Source organism: Lepisosteus platostomus, chromosome 15, assembly GCF_059453375.1.
Source record: "Lepisosteus platostomus isolate fLepPlt1 chromosome 15, fLepPlt1.hap1, whole genome shotgun sequence".
In the NCBI taxonomy this organism is placed as follows: Eukaryota; Metazoa; Chordata; class Actinopteri; order Semionotiformes; family Lepisosteidae; genus Lepisosteus; species Lepisosteus platostomus.
The window spans coordinates 2,067,553-2,084,599 of NC_142625.1; the positions used below are offsets into that span (position 1 = coordinate 2,067,553).

The following is a 17,047-nucleotide window of genomic DNA, read 5'->3' on the forward strand; positions in this document are numbered from 1 at the left end:
AAAAGATTCTTCTGTTGGACATTGAGGAAAAGTGGCGAAACAATGAGGGCATGGCCAAGGTGGCCTTTGCGGTAGGGGCAATCAAAAGAAAAGACGGAATAGTGAAGTACCTAGAGGCATCTCCTGGTTTTCTGAAAGGCTGTGAATGGATGGACGGGAACAAAGTTTCCTAATCGTGCCGGAGCGCTTAAAAGTATTTCAAGGTCTTTTCCGGGGGTTAAGATCGGAGGTGATGGGAACACTAGAAATATCACTCGTTTGTATGGGCAAAAGGAGTTGGAAGTCAGGGCGGCGTATATCGCGGCTATGAAGATCATTAGGAGATGGGAAGGGAAGATCTAATCAGTATCCGAGATGAAGCTAGCTACTCTTAATGTGAGGGGATTGAGAGACAGAGTGAAGAGAACTGCTGTGTTTTTTTCCCTGAAAAGCTTAAACTTTGATGTGTGTTTCTCGCAGGAAGTGCACCTGAAGAACGACAAGGATGTTAGAGCTTTTACGAGGGAATGGGACAAGGGTGGGTCTCGGTGGAGTGTGGGTGGGGTACATTCGTCGGGTGTGGGGGTTTTATTTGGTAATCACGATATGATTGTAGAAGAATGCAATGTAATAGTGCCTGGGAGGGCCTTGAGTGTGGATGTGTGTTTTGGTAACAATTTTAGGCTTATTTCGGTGTATGCCCCTGCTATAAGCTCTTTGAGAGCAGATTTTTTTAAAGATCTATACCCGCTGTGTGCTTCGAACAAAACACTTGTCATTGGCGGGGATTTCAATGTTGATCTTGGCAGCCGGGAGGATGTGGGGGGGAAACAGCCGCGAGTGCTTTTGACACGTTTTAACTTGGTGGATTGTTTTTCCCGAGTTGCAGCTGGGGCAGGGGCGGCGACTTGGAGGAACACAGCAGGTATTGCAAGACGCCTGGATTATATCTTCGCCTCAAGGGAAGTGACAGTGGAGAAAGCTGCTGTCCAGCCAGTGTGGTGCTCTGACCACAACATCGTTGAGGTTGATTTGCGTCTTAAGCACAGGTTGTATAGCAGGGGCTTTTGGCGAATGAATGTGGAGGTATTGAGTGAGGAAGCTTATATTAAAGGTATGAAATCCAAGCTGAATGAGTGGTGGGGCGCAAAGAAGAGCTATGTCCAGGCTCTGGATTGGTGGGAGGTAGTAAAGAAGAGAATTAGAAAGTTCACAAGGGAGTACAACCTAAATCGCCGGAGGAGTGAAGTGAAGGAAGGGAGGATCTTGCAGCAGGAACTGAATAACCTCTACACGCAGCTTAATGAGGGGGTGGAAGTAGATATGGAGGAGATTGCAGCTGTTAGGGCCAGATTGAAAGCTTATCATAGGCAAAGAGCTAGAAGCTTTTTGTTCAAGGCCCATATTGATTCCCTGTTGCAGCAACAGACATGTGCCTCCTTTCTGTTCAGGCAGGTAAGGAAACTTCAAAATAGAAGAAGTATGAGCGGGGTCCGTGTAGGTACTGATAAGATAGTGGAGGACACTGATGGCATGTTGGAAGCGGTCCATGCGTACTATCAGGAGCTCTTTTCTGGGGAAGCTTTAGGAGAAGCTTCGGAGTCCGCTGTGTTAGAGTGTATTTCTGCACGGGTGTCGGAGAGTGGTAGGTGATTCTTGGAAAAGCCTATTAGTTTGGAAGAACTTAAAGAAGCACTAGCCGGGATGAAAAACAGGAAGGCACCAGGTTTAGACGGCTTACCTGCAGAATTTTACAAAACATTTTGGGACATATTAGGACCTATAATGCTCAAAATAACAACAGAGGTCGTCACTAAGGGAAGGTTAGGGGATTCAATGCGTGAGGGGGTCTTGACCTTATTATTCAAGAAAGGGCAATCAACGGACTTGGGGAATTGGAGGCCATTTACTATGTTGTGTACCGATTATAAGCTCATTGCCAAGGTCCTGGTTAATCGCTTGAGGGAGGTAATAGGGTCTGTGGTAGGCAAGGATCAAACTTGTGGCGTAAAGGGGAGAAGGATTAGCTGGTCTTTGCAGCTCATTAGAGATGTAATTGCGTGGTCAGAGCAAAGGAATCTGCCATTGATTTTAGCCAACCTAGATTTGGAGAAAGCGTTTGATAAAGTATCGCACTCTTTCTTGTGGCAAGTGATGGAACGAATGGGTTTCGGACACACATTTATTGGCTGGTTGAAAACCTTGTATGCACAGGTGGGCAGCAGAGTTGTGGTCAACGGCTTCATCGGGAAGTTCGTAAAACAAAACTCAGGAGTAAGGCAAGGTTGTCCTTTGTCCCCGTTGTTGTTCATCCTCTATATAGAACCATTTGCAAGGATGATTAACGTGACCCCAGATGTGGACGGGCTGTTAGTGCCTGGGAGTGGCGGGGAGCGTGTCAAATTGTCTGCATATGCGGATGATATCACGCTGATATTGACCTCTGATCACGGCCTGCACAAGGCTTTGGTTCTTTTTGAGGAGTTTGCTAAAGTGTCAGGGGCCAGACTGAACAAACAAAAGAGCAAGGTCAAGTTTTTTGGGTTATGGAGGGATAGGGAAGGAGGGATACAAGGGTTAGACTTTTGTAATGGTCCCTTGAAAGTATTGGGCATCTCTTTTCAAGACCAGGGGATGGTACATCAAAATTGGTTGCAAACTCTAGAAGGCACAAGGTTGAGACTGCAGCGATGGGGTGATAGGCTTTTAACCTTTGTGGAGAAGGTTGTAATATTAAAGACAGAAGTCTTACCTGCTCTGATACATCTTGCCAATGTCTTCCCGATGCCTGCAAGATACAACAGATACCTTGTTAAAGTAACTTTTGAATTCTTATGGAATAAGAAGTATGAGTACATTAAGCGTATTGACATGTACCGTCCAATTGAGAAGGGAGGTAGGGGTGTCCCAAATATCCCTGTCAAGCTTAATTGTCTGTATGTGTCGGGGTTATGCACCGCTTTAAGTCAACCAGTAACGCACAGCTCTCAGTTTTTTGCGAGGTTTTGGCTCTCCAGCAGCATGCGACACCTTACTGGCTGGAGGAATGATGTCCCGCATGGGGAGGACTTACCGTGGTATTACAGGCACGCAGTGTCCTGGGTGAAGAGTCATCTAACAGGGGAAGATCCTCCTCTGTCGAACCACAGGGCGCTGTATCGCACGGTGATGGAGCAGGGAGAAGCCACGATCGTTGGGAGTGTTGCCGCCGAAACCTGGAGAAGAGTCCAGCCCAAAGGCCTGCGGCTGGATATGCTGGATCTGAACTGGCTGGTGGCTTGGAAGAGGCTTCCAGTGCGGGATGTTTTGTATGAGCACAAGCTTACCAGGCAGGCCGGATGCCCACGAGCGGATTGCCAAGCAGTCGAGTCGGTTGAACATGTTTTTTGGTTTTGTAATTTTGCACAGAGTGTGGGGGAAGTGTTCATTTTGGTTGGGATATTGGAGACAGGTTTCAAAATCAATCTGGCGACCATAATGTATGGTGTTGGGGGGAGGGGGAGAACAAAAAAGGCTGCGTTTGTTTTATGGTTTTTGATTAGTTGTGTTAAATTAGAATTGTGGGCCGCCAGAAATGTGTTAGTTAAGAAAGGGGTGTTGCGGAGTGTGAGGGGTGTTTGGAACAAAGTTGTGTGGAATGTTAAATGTATGATAACAGCTGATTTGCGTAATTGGAGCTACCATGCAGTAAAAGAGAAATGGAAATCCCTAATGGATCAGGTGGGTACGTTGTGTTCTCTTTCTTCTTTTTTTCAGCATGGAATAAACCTATTACTTATCCCTAATGGATATTTAGAAAAGAAAGGATGACCCTCGGTTTTAAATAAGAGGAGTTTTTGTTATTGAAGGGTGTGTGCTCATTTGAATAAGGGGTGGGGTTAGGGTAATGATGTGTGTATTGAAGCTTGTTTTTTTGTTCCCTTACAGGAGTTTGATTTTTGTTATGGAGAACATTGTTGTTGTGATTATGTGTTGATTGTGATGAATTTTGTAATAAAAAAAAATCTGTTCTTATCAGTTTAATATCTGATACGTCCCCCATCGGGGGACCACATATTAAACGGATTTTTGGAACAGGGAGCTGGATCAGGAGCTTGCTCCATCCTCTCCACGCATCAGCCCAGTATTGCAGCGCCTCCGGGAGCGGTGCACCACCTTCTCTCAGCGGTGAAAAGACAGACATAGCTAGCAAGCAAGCAAGCAAGCAAGCAAGCAAGCAAGCAAGCGAGGTGGACTGGAGCTCCTTCTTCTCGGGTCTCGTCCATCTGTGTGTCTATGTCTCTCTCTCTTTCTCTCTCTCCCCCCCTCCCCGTCTCCGTCTCCGTTCCCGTGCTCCCTCTGTGCAGTTTCCCGTGTCTCGACTCTCTCGGCAAGCAGGCCGACCCCCTTTTCGGCTCCCGTGCGTTTTCCCTCCAAAAAACTTAGGTTTTTCAGCCTTTTCCCAGGGAGGCAGGTGAAGTGTGTGTGTGTGTGTGTGTGTGTGTGTGTGTGTGTGTGTGTGTGTGTGTGTGTGTGTGTGTGCCCCTTTCGACAGCCGGGCGTCTTCCCTCCAAAAAACTTAGTATATCCACCGGGCTCCAGAGGAGTCGTCCTGCGCCACTGTGCGTCAGCGGAACGCCCGTGCGTCGGTCCGCGCCTTTGGGGGCATAGCTTCTCGGCCTTTTGGCTAAGATCAAGTGTGCGGCTTGTTTTGAGTGAAGAAGATAGGGAAGTACTTGAGAGGGATTTGACAGTAGAAGAGCTGAGACAGGCTATGGAGAACTTACAGAAGGGGAAAACTCCGGATGCTGACGGGCTCCCTAAAGAATTTTATTGCACCTTTTGGGATCTGCTTCAGGATCCGCTACTGCTCCTAATCGAGGAAAGCTATAAGACAGAATTGCTGCCTGACTCCTTAAGAGAAGGCACTATCTCTCTCTTGTTTAAGAAAGGAGCAAAGAATGACAAAGAACTGGAGACCCCTCAGCCTGTTAGGCGTGGACACTAAGATCCTGTCCAAAGCCCTTTTCCTGCGCCTACAAAATGTAGTGGGCCTCACTGGTAGGGGAAGAACAGACTTGTGGGATAGCAGGACGCCTGATGAGCGACAACCTGGCCTTGTTGAGGGATGTCTGTCTGTACTCAGAGGATCGCTCCCTCCCTCTGTGCATTTTAGGTGTAGACCTAGAAAAGGCCTTTGACCGCCTAAACCGGCAGTACTTAACATTGGTACTTGAGCACATGAAGTTTGGCCCCATCATGAGAAAGTGGATTAACCTGCTGTACACAGGTAGCAACAGCAGAGTAATGGTTAATGGCAATAGATCACGCCCCTTTGAAGTCTGTTCAGGGGTGAGGCAGGGCTGCCCATTATCCCCCTTGTTATTCATTTTGGCTATGGAGCCCTTAGCCTGTGCCTTGCGCCAGGATCAGGCCATTAATGGGATACCAGTGCCTGGAAGTAGGGGAGGAGAGGTAAAGACATCTCTATACATGGATGACGTCACCCTGCTCCTCTCTGACAATGCCTCAATTAGCAGAGCTCTGCAGTGCTGTGATCGGTTCTCTTTGGCTTCCTCCGCAAAAATTAACAAATCTAAGAGTGAGATTTTTTATCAGAACTGGAGGGAGCCAAAAGAAGGACATGATCTCAGGCTGCAAGAGAAAAGAATTAAGGTCCTGGGGGGTGTATTTTGGAGAAGAGATGGGAACAGTAAATTGGCCGAACAAATTGCCAATCTTAAACAAAGAACTGATGCAATGGAAGGACCGAGACCTCACCATGACGGGGAAGGTGCTGGTCATCAAAGCCGAGCTCTTGCCCGTCTTGAATTTTCTGGCTTCTACCTTCCCAATCCCACACCATGTTGCGGCGGTGCTGTGGAGATGTTTCAATTTCTATGAGGTGGGAAGCAGGAAAGACTCAGAAGGGAAATAATGTACAGGCTGCTACCCTCAGGGGGAAGTCTGTCCCAGATATTGCTACGAAGCTGCTGTGCATTTTCCTGGCCTCTGTGCTGAGAGGCTTTGCAACAGCACCTGCAGCGCGTACCTGGACTTATTTTTCCAGGCTCTGGGTAGGTAGGGAGGTGTTCAGAGTGTGGGGTGTCAGACCCAAGCTGGACGTCCCACTCTGACACATGCCCTGCAATTTATGGGACAGTTAAAAGTTTTCTAAGATCTCACCCAATTGGCCATATTCCCCTCCGAGATGTCAGCGTCCAAAAACTGGAAGATTTCGTTGCACCCCAGAACAATAGGCAGACCCCTGTGGGCATTTTAACATCAGCCCAAACAAGGAAGGTGTGGAAACACACATCCTCTAAATTTCTGTGCAACATTCACAGAGATTTAGCCTGGAGTGTCGTCCACCAGTGCTTACCGGTACGAACTTTCTTGTACCGTAGGGGCCTCACCCCCAGCCCTCGCTGCGTTAGGGTGGGCTGCTGCGAGGAGGAGACTGTGACCCATCTCCTGTGGTCCTGCTTTTTTGCTAAGGCCTTCTGGGCACAGTTTGAAGATTGGATGCAGACTCTCTCGCCCCAATTTACCCTGACCGCTGCTTTCGTCATATACGGCATCTCTCCTGTCAAACTTCCTCCTGACGTGTTTGACAGGATCTGGGCCGTGGTGAAAAGTGGGAAAGTGAGGAACATGGGGCTGTTCAAAGGCATTGAGGTCCCAGTCAAGGCAGCAGGTAGCCTGGCCCTGTTCATCACCCGAGAGAACTATTACCTCAGAGATCTGTGGAGAGAAGGGAGGGAGGAAGCAGAAAATCTGTGGGAAATAGAGAGCATAGGTCAATATCTCAAGAAACTGTGAAAAACATTATCATGTTTAAGTAAAGAATGTGATTTGCACCAGAAAAAAAGAAAATTGTTGCTATGTAACTGTTACCGTGTCAAAATGTAATGAGATGTGATCATATATACTGTTTTAAGTTTGTATATTTATGTAAAGCTTTCCGATTTGTTATTTCCTGTATTTTTTTGTGAAAAGAAAATAAAGTTCTTAAAAATCGAAATCGGCTTGTCCGCAGCTTGGTCTTGGCCGGGGGGGAGAGAGAGACAGGGATCGCGCTTCAAGGACTTTCCTGGAAGTATTTACTCAGAGTTGGAGGTTTCCGGCCTTTTTTTTTCCCCATGATGGAGGAAGCATCAAGAACACGAGAAGGACGAGTGAGGCACGCTGTGCATTTTGTGCTACGGGCTGGAGGTGAGAAGACAGAACTGGACTCAAGGGATACCTTTGAAGAAGAGGTGCTGTTCAAAGCCTTGAAGTTGGAGCCCGAGGATATCTTCTGTTTGCAGGATTTTCCTGGTAAGAGGTTCTTTGATCTTTCATTGTATACTGAAGATCTAGCAACGAAGATATGGAATACTGATAATTTGAGGAAGGATGTTAAGCCATTTGCGGATTATATAATAGAACCCCTCTTTGCCCGGGAATTGAGAACCTTAACGGTTACGATGTTCAACCCGTATGTCCCAGAGGAAGATGTCATCTTTTTCTTGAAGAGGTTCGTTGATATACAGGGATTCGGGACTAAAGTGATTGATAGGAAAAGAGTTTGGACAGGGAAGAATCGGTATAGAGTGAGACTCCGCTTTGATGCAAATTCCCCGGATGGTCTTTTACACCCCCCAGCAACCTTTTCGATTGGCTCTAATAATGGCTACCTATATTACTATGGGCAGCCTTCAGTATGTAGACGCTGCAGGAAACCCGACCAGCGTGCTATTGATTGTAGGGAAAAGGTATGCAGGAAATGTGAAGGAGTGGGACATTGGATGGCTGAGTGCGCAGAGGAAGTTAGGTGCAACCTGTGTGGGGGGGTGGGGCACACGTTTAAAGACTGTGATAAAAGAAAGAGGAACTATGCAGAGGTTGTACGTGGTGCCGCGGAGGCGCATTCAGCCTTAAGCGCTCCGGAGAACAGGCATGAGAATATAACGGAAGGGGATTTGGACAGTATGGACATATCTGTGAGTGTTGAAGTGGATAAAGAACAGACCCAGGCAGAAAGTAATCAGGGGAATATACTGAACGTAAGCCCTTCTATGGACAATCAGGAAGCTGAGACTTCAAGAGGTGTGCCGGGATTAGAGTTAATGAAGAAGGCAGTGGATGAAATAAGTTGGGGGGACAGAATGGAGGAAGGAGAGGGGGAGGAGATTCATCAGAAGTGTAATACCAAAAGGAAACATGGGGAATCGGAGGAAGACCCGGGTAAGAAGGTAGGAAGAAGTACGGAAGAAGTTCAGAGATGTGGCGGGATCCGTCTGAGCAAAGCAAAGGCATTGCAATCCCGATGCCTACCTTGGAAGAGAGGTGGGAAGGGCCAGCCTGCGTGTCAATCATCTCTGTCACCATTGGATTCATCCCTGCAAACGCTAACTCAAGACATCAACTTACCTGGTGGAGTGACTGAGAAAGAGAAAGAAGTTTGGTTCGAAGCGTTTACCTCCGAGTTTCAGGAGTTATTGCAGATGGGACGACGAAACAGCAACTGTTGCATGGCCTGAGTCCTTTGACGGGTCTGTTTTTGGGGAAAAGGGTATTAATTTAAGACCGGTAGTGATTTCGGGTGAAATAAATACATTTCAGATCTATGCAGAAGACACTAACGAGCTGCGAGTAAAGAGGTATCAATTAGAAGATTTAGTGAGGGAATGGGTGAAAGAGGTAGAGATAGTCGAGGCTAATTTCGAACAGAAAAGAAATAGAAGGCGGGAGGGTGCAAAGGTTAAGTTGACTGTCCCCAAGGAGTTCCTAAGTTCATGTAAGTTGGCAAACGGGAATGTAGTATACCCTACTGAAGCGGGGGGCATTGGGAAAATGTTAAAAGAGTACAAAAATGTAAAAATAGAAGCGGAAAATAGAGAAAAGCTGACAGGGCTGTTGATAAGTGGGACGAGTGAAGAAGAAAGTAAGGAGGTGTTTATACGGTTCATATTTCTCGCAAGAAAATGGACGAAGGTAGGATATTGTTAAGCCAATTAATCTATGATGAAGATTTTAACACTTAACGTAAGGAGTTTGAGGGATAGGATTAAAAGAGCAGCAGTTTTCAGTTATTTGAAGTCCTTGGAATTTACCGTTTGTTTTTTGCAAGAAGTGCACTTAAAAAATAACAGGGATGTGGAGTCTTTCACAGGCGAATGGGACAAAGGAACTTCCAGATGGAGTGTGGGAGGAGTCCATTCAACGGGCATCGGAATTCTGTTTGGGACACACGACTTTGTAGTGGAAAGAAGTGAAGTGGGCGTGGCCGGTAGGCTAATGAGTGTTGATGTTGTTGTGAGTGGAGTGAGTTTCCGGTTTGTGTGTGTGTATGCTCCGGCAGTGGCGGCACAGCGCTCTACCTTTTATGCGAATTTGCCCCCTTTTGTTTAACGAATAAGAAAGTGGTTATGGGAGGAGATTTCAATATTGATTTGAAAGATAAGGACAGCCCGGACGTAAGGTGTATGCACAAACTGTTAGGGCAATATGGTTTGATAGATCTTTGCATCAAGAGACTTGGGGATAAGGAGTGTGTTAACATCTGGTTTGAAAACCCCCGAGAACAGCGAGGACCCCTCCCCCACTCCTGCTCCTCAGAACGAGGGCCAGTGTGGGGCCCCCCGGTGGAGCGGGTCCAGCGAGGATACCCAGGATTCAGCGGAGCTGCTTTTCTCAGACTCTGCAAGTGCTACAGATGCCCTCCTCTCCTCCATCCAGTCCATCACGGAGGATCTGCAGCAGCTGGTGGGTGAGGGGGAAGAGGAGACTGGTGCATCGGCTGCACCCCTTTCCCCTCAGTGCTCCCAGGAGCTGGACTTGAGGAAAAGAAAAAATGACTGTTTTCTCCCCGAGCGAGGAGGAAGGAGAGCATGGCGATGGGGACAGCTGGAACCTCTCCACCCCTCCCTCTACCCCCTTCCTTGAAATGGACTCTGTGAACGCTTTTACTGCTGCCACCCTGATGAAGGCTCATTCAGAGGATGGCTGGCAGGAAATTGGTAAGAAGAAAAAGAAAAAGAAAAAGGTAACAGGTGAGACCGAAGAGAAATGTGTTTTGTAAAGACTGGTTCCACTTTCTTATGTAATATGGCTCTTAACAATTTCTCTTAACACAAGAGGTATCAATGACAGAGTTAAATGCCAGTCTGTCTTTGATTACCTCCAGCAGAGAGAGGGAGATGTGTTGATGTTGCAGGAGTGTGCTTTAGCCTATCAAGAGAGGTATAAAAGCTTTGAAGATAGGTGGGATAAAGGGCCTTCTGTTTGGTCAGGGGACAATAACAACAGAGCCTCTGGCGTGGCCATTCTTTTCAAAGGATGGGCATTCAAATTGAAAAGTATTCAGAGGGTCATAGATGGCAGGTTGCTGTGTGTGGATGTGGAATGGGGGACCGTTAACCTGCGGCTAATCAATGTGTATTGCCCTACTGACGTAGGAGGAAGGGTGGAGCTACTCAAGGCACTCTCCCCCCCTATTGTTATGCAGCACAGACGTGATAGTGGGAGGGGATTTTAATTGTATCTTAGAGCACACAGACAGGCAGTCTAGCTCGCCGATAAAATTGGATTCCAGCTCACTGGCCCTGCAAAACTTAGTTCAAGACTTTAAACTCTCAGACACATATAGATGTATATATCCCACAACAGCAGGATATACATGGTCAGGGAGGAATAGCAGCTCCAGAATTGACTATTGCTTTGTCTCAGAGAGAGTGAAAGTTGTTGGGGTCACTCTTCAGCCTGTCTTCTTCTCAGATCATCAGGCTTTAGGGTGTAGAGTGGAACTCCAGGGCGGGACTGTCTTTGGCCCAGGCCTCTGGAAACTCAACACAAAGCTGCTAGAGAACGAGGGGGTAGTATCCCGCTACAAGGATAAACTATCACAGTGGCTGTCCTTGCAGTGTCTGTACGGGTCAGTAGGAGAGTAGTGGGAGGAGGTGAAGGTGAGGACAAAGGCCTTTTTCATGGCTGAGGGAAGGAAGGCTGCTGCCAGACGGTGAGGAGTGCTAGCCAGGAAACAGAGGCAGCTGCAGCGTCTCTACACGATGCTGCACAGTGGCTTCGATGTGCTCGAGGATATCGCCCTTTTAAAAAAGGACATCCGGAGCATAGCCGAAGAAAGTAGTCGAGGAGTGCTGTTAAGAAGCAGAGTGCAGTTCTTGGAAGAAAATGAGAAGTGTACTCGCTTCTTTTTCAGGAAAGTGGTAGGCTCCAAGACTGTCATGGAAAGTGTAGTTGATGAGGAGGGACGAGAGAGAACAGAGCCGAGTGCTATCCTCTCCTGCACCGAGGCCTTCTACTCAAGACTGTACAGCTCTACAGAGGTAAAGGATGAAGATATTCATTTTTTTACCTCAAAGCTAGAAAACATTTTGAGTGAAGAAGATAGGGAAGTACTTGAGAGGGATTTGACAGTAGAAGAGCTGAGACAGGCTATGGAGAGCTTACAGAAGGGGAAAACTCCGGGTGCTGACGGGCTCCCTAAAGAATTTTATTGCACCTTTTGGGATCTGCTTCAGGATCCGCTACTGCTCCTATTCGAGGAAAGCTACAAGACAGAATTGCTGCCTGACTCCTTAAGAGAAGGCACTATCTCTCTCTTGTTTAAGAAAGGAGCAAAAAATGACATAAAGAACTGGAGACCCCTCAGCCTGTTAGGCGTGGACACTAAGATCCTGTCCAAAGCCCTTTTCCTGCGCCTACAAAATGTAGTGGCCTCACTGGTAGGGAAAGAACAGACTTGTGGGATAGCAGGACGCCTGATGAGCGACAACCTGGCCTTGTTGAGGGATGTCTGTCTGTACTCTGAGGATCGCTCCCTCCCTCTGTGCATTTTAGGTGTAGACCTAGAAAAGGCCTTTGACCGCCTAAACCGGCAGTACTTAACATCGGTACTTGAGCACATGAAGTTTGGCCCCATCATGAGAAAGTGGATTAACCTGCTGTACACAGGTAGCAACAGCAGAGTCATGGTTAATGGCAATAGATCACGCCCCTTTGAAGTCTGTTCAGGGGTGAGGCAGGGCTGCCCATTATCCCCCTTGTTATTCGTTTTGGCTATGGAGCCCTTAGCCTGTGCCTTGCGCCAGGATCAGGCCATTAATGGGATACCAGTGCCTGGAAGTGGGGGAGGAGAGGTAAAGACATCTCTATACATGGATGACGTCACCCTGCTCCTCTCTGACAATGCCTCAATTAGCAGAGCTCTGCAGTGCTGTGATCGGTTCTCTTTGGCTTCCTCCGCAAAAATTAACAAATCTAAGAGTGAGATTTTTTATCAGAACTGGAGGGAGCCAAAAGAAGGACATGATCTCAGGCTGCAAGAGAAGAGAATTAAGGTCCTGGGGGTGTATTTTGGAGAAGAGATGGGAACAGTAAATTGGCAGAACAAATTGCCAATCTTAAACAAAAAACTGATGCAATGGAAGGACCGAGACCTCACCATGACAGGGAAGGTGCTGGTCATCAAAGCCGAGCTCTTGCCTGTCTTGAATTTTCTGGCTTCTACCTTCCCAATCCCACACCGTGTTGCGGCGGTGCTGAGGAGATTGATGTTTCAATTTCTATGGGGTGGGAAGCAGGAAAGACTCAGAAGGGAAATAATGTACAGGCCGCTACCCTCAGGGGGGAAGTCTGTCCCAGATATTGCTACGAAGCTGCTGTGCATTTTCCTGGCCTCTGTGCTGAGAGGCTTTGCAACAGCACCTGCAGCGCGTACCTGGACTTATTTTTCCAGGCTCTGGGTAGGTAGGGAGGTGTTCAGAGTGTGGGGTGTCAGACCCAAGCTGGACGTCCCACTCTCTGACACATGCCCTGCAATTTATGGGACAGTTAAAAGTTTAAGATCTCACCCAATTGGCCATATTCCCCTCCGAGATGTCAGCGTCCAAAAACTGGAAGATTTCGTAGCACCCCAGAACAATAGGCAGACCCCTGTGGGCATTTTAACATCAGCCCAAACAAGGAAGGTGTGGAAACACACATCCTCTAAATTTCTGTGCAACATTCACAGAGATTTAGCCTGGAGTGTCGTCCACCAGTGCTTACCGGTACGAACTTTCTTGTACCGTAGGGGCCTCACCCCCAGCCCTCGCTGCGTTAGGGTGGGCTGCGGCGAGGAGGAGACTGTGACCCATCTCCTGTGGTCCTGCTTTTTTGCTAAGGCCTTCTGGGCCCAGTTTGAAGATTGGTTGCAGGCTCTCTCGCCCCAATTTACCCTGACCGCTGCTTTCGTTAGATACGGCATCTCTCCTGTCAAGCTTCCTCCTGACGTGTTTGACAGGATCTGGGCCGTGGTGAACAGTGGGAAAGAGGCCCTGTGGAGAGTGAGGAACATGGGGCTGTTCAAAGGCATCGAGGTCCCAGTCAAGGCAGCAGGTAGCCTGGCCCTGTTCATCACCCGAGAGAACTATTACCTCAGAGATCTGTGGAGAGAAGGGAGGGAGGAAGCAGAAAATCTGTGGGAAATAGAGAGCATAGGTCAACATCTCAAGAAACTGTGAAAAACATTATCATGTTTAAATAAAGAATGTGATTTGCACCAGAAAAAAAGAAAATTGTTGCTATGTAACTGTTACCGTGTCAAAATGTAATGAGATGTGATCATATATACTGTTTTAAGTATGTATATTAATGTAAAGCTTTCTGATTTGTGATTTCCTGTATTTTTTTGTGAAAAGAAAATAAAGTTCTTAAAAATCTCCCTTTTGGCATTCTGATCATGACATTTTGATGGTTGAAATTGCTGGTACTGGTATTAAGTTTGGAAAAGGGTTCTGGAAACTTAACACTGAGATCCTAGAAGATGCTGAATATAGGGAACTAATAAGGAGGAAGGTGGCAATGTGGAAAAGAACAAGGTGTAGGCAATCTACCATTTTAAAGTGGTGGGAATCAGTTAAAAGGTGGATTCAGAAAGAAACAAGGGAATACTGCATGAAAAGACAGATAGCGGAAAGGAAAGAAGGGAGAGTATTGCAAGAGTTTGAACCGTCTATATGAGAAAAGCAACGAAGGTTTACCCGTTGACTTAGAAGAGATTTATACACAAAAAAAGGAAATTGAGGGATTACTACGAGAAAAGAGCACGCAAATATCTATTTAAGTTACATATAGATAAATTGCAGTATTCGGAAACTTGTTCAACATTTCAGTTCAATTGTTTGCGGAAAAGGCAGAGAAGGAGGGTGATGGAGGGGATACAGAATCATTCAGGACAGTTGGTGTCAGACAGAGAAGTGGCACTTGAGTTTTACCAAGAACTTTTTACAGATCAGGAAATAAAAGAGGAAGCAGTACAAAGAGTGTTGGGAAAGGTGTCACAAACAGTGACAGAGAAGGAGAGGCTGAGCATAGAAGAACCCTACTTTAAAGGAATTAAACGAGGTCAAGAGTGACATGAAAAAGGGTAAGGTGCCCGGTGTCGACGGCATACCTGCTGAGTTTTATGTTACGTTTTGGGATGAGTTGAGTGATGTGCTGCTTCAGGTTATGAATGAGATTTTTAAAAAGGGGCATATGGGGACTTCGATGAGGACAGGGATTTTAACATTGCTGTTTAAAAAGGGAAGGGCTACTGACTTAAAGAATTGGAGACCGTTGACACTTTTGTGCACGGACTACAAGCTCTTTGCCAAAGTGCTCGTCAATAGACTAAAAAGGGTACTACCATCAGTTATTGGCATAGAGCAAACGTGTGGGGTTCAGGGTCGAAAAATAAATTGGACCTTACAATTGATAAGGGATTTAATAGCTTGGACAGGACAAAGGGAGCTGTCTCTTATGTTAGTAAATCTGGACCTGGAAAAGGCCTTTGACAGGGTCTCCCACTCTTCCTTGTGGAAGGTGATGGAGCGGATGGGGTTTGGCCCAACCTTCATTAGATGGATTCAGACCTTTTACACAGAAGTGGGAAGTAAGAGCTTAATAAACGGGTATATTGGAAATATGGTTTGGCAGAACTCAGGGGTAAGGCAGGGATGCCCTCTTTCTCCTTTGCTTTTTGTCATTTACATTGAAGCCTACGCCCGTTTAGTGTGTCTAGACCCGAAAGTGGAGGGGATATTGATACCTGGGGGTGGTGGACAAAGGGCCAAGATAGCCCTATATGCTGATGATTTAACTCTGTTCATGTCTTCTGACGCTGACCTGCAGAGGGCGCTGGAGCTTTTCGAGCTTTTTGCTGCGGCTTCTGGTGCTAGGTTGAATAAAGAGAAGAGTAAAATCAAATTTTTCAGGAAATGGAGAGACAGGCAAGATAGAGTGAGCGGACTTCAAGTCTGTAGAGATCCAATGCAGATACTGGGAGTTCACTTTAAGGAAGGGAATGTGGCCAACTATAACTGGCTAGAGAAATTGGAAAAGGTGAGAGTAAGACTAGGCCAGTGGTCAAATAAAAGTTTGACTCATATAGGTAAAGTGCTTGTAATCAAGATTGAAGTTTTGTCGGTCTTGAGTTATTTGGCAGCGGTATACCCGATATTAAACAGATATTTAATAAGAGAGACTTTTTGGTTCATATGGGGGAAAAAATATGAATATATAAAGAGAACTGACATGTTTAGACCTATTGGGAAAGGGGAGTTCCAAACTTGCCTATGTAGATTAACTGTGTATTTGTGGTTTCTTTGTGTGTTGCTCTTAAAACGCCGTTTGTTCACGCATCTCAATATCCACGGTGTGGATCCAACGACATGCAAATGGGGTAGAGGCCGCATTGCTGCTCAATCACAGAGTATTATACGAAGAAGCTGCAACAAAGGACAGAATGGAGTTGGTTGGTGGATTGCCAGATGAAGTATGTGGTCAAATACAACCCAAAGAATTGAGCCACGAATTGATGGACCTGAACTGGCTCATAGCCTGGCAGCGGCTCCCGGTGCGCGACGTTTTATATAGGCACAAGTTGACCTTGCAGAGAACATGTCCTAGAGCACTATGTAAACAACAGGAGACCATAAACCATGTATTTTTGGAATGTGAGTATGCAAGAAGGATGTGGGAAATGTGCAATGTAGTGTTTGAGAAATTGGTACCGAGATTTGTAGTTACTCTGCAAATGATATTGTACGGAATAAAGAAGGGTACTTATTCACGTGGGGTTGGTGTAATGTTATGGATATTAATAAGCATGGTGAAACTGGAATTATGGAGAGCACGGAATAAATTGGGCAAAAACGGGGTACATACAAGTGAGGTGGGTTTATATAACAGTCTCTTGTACAGAATTAGAAATGAGTTAACATTGGATGTAAGGAAAAGGGGATACCATGCTGCAAAAGAAAGATGGAAGGGTTTATTTGTTTACTAAAAGGTTTGAAGTGACTTTTAGAAGTCAGGGTTACAATTGCATAAGGGGTGGGATTATGAGGGGAATGGTGGAAATGAATAATGATGAACTGTGATACTGATTTGCTGTGTATTGTTTTTGACCGAATTGGTATTAGTGTAACAAAATTATTGTACTGTTTGTGATATGAATTTGATTGTTGGAATAATTTGTATAAGGGGTGAAAATGTAAATAGGGTGATGTTGTGGGGGGAATTGTTTTGGAAATTGGGATGGGACGCTGGTTGTATATAATGGGGTTAGGAAAATGAGCAAATTGTAAATTTGGGAATGAAGATTTTGGTTAATTAGCATAACGGGCGGGATTATGGAGATGAGAGGGGTTTGGGGTTATGTAGTGGGATTTGAGCAGATTTGTTTTGTTATGATTTTGTTGAGTAACAATTTTGTTGATAAGTTGAATGGGAATTATTGTTAGAAAAAAGAAGTGCTTAATGGATCTATTGCTTTTGTATTATGCTTGGGTTTGTGTTATAAGGTTGGTTGTCTTTGATTTATGACTAATGTGAATTTTGGTTGTTTGGGATTTGTGATTTGTTTATGTTTATATTTGAAGGTTTGCTTTTTGTAATAAAAAAAAATCTGTTCTTATCAGTATAATATCTGATACGTCCCCCAATTGGGGGACCACATATTAAACTGATTTTTGGAAAAGGGAGCTGGATCAGGAGTTTGCTCCGTCCTCTCCACGCATCGGCCCGGTATTGCAGCGCCTCCGGGAGCGGTGCACCACCT

At 46.0% G+C, this 17,047-nt stretch overlaps 2 pseudogenes; both read left to right on the plus strand.

Annotated features, from left to right (window-relative positions):
* The first annotated feature begins 3,960 nt into the window (after positions 1-3,960).
* On the plus strand, positions 3,961-4,136 carry LOC148647631 (U2 spliceosomal RNA; annotated as a pseudogene).
* A 12,733-nt stretch (positions 4,137-16,869) lies between these two features.
* Positions 16,870-17,047, plus strand: LOC148647632 (U2 spliceosomal RNA; annotated as a pseudogene).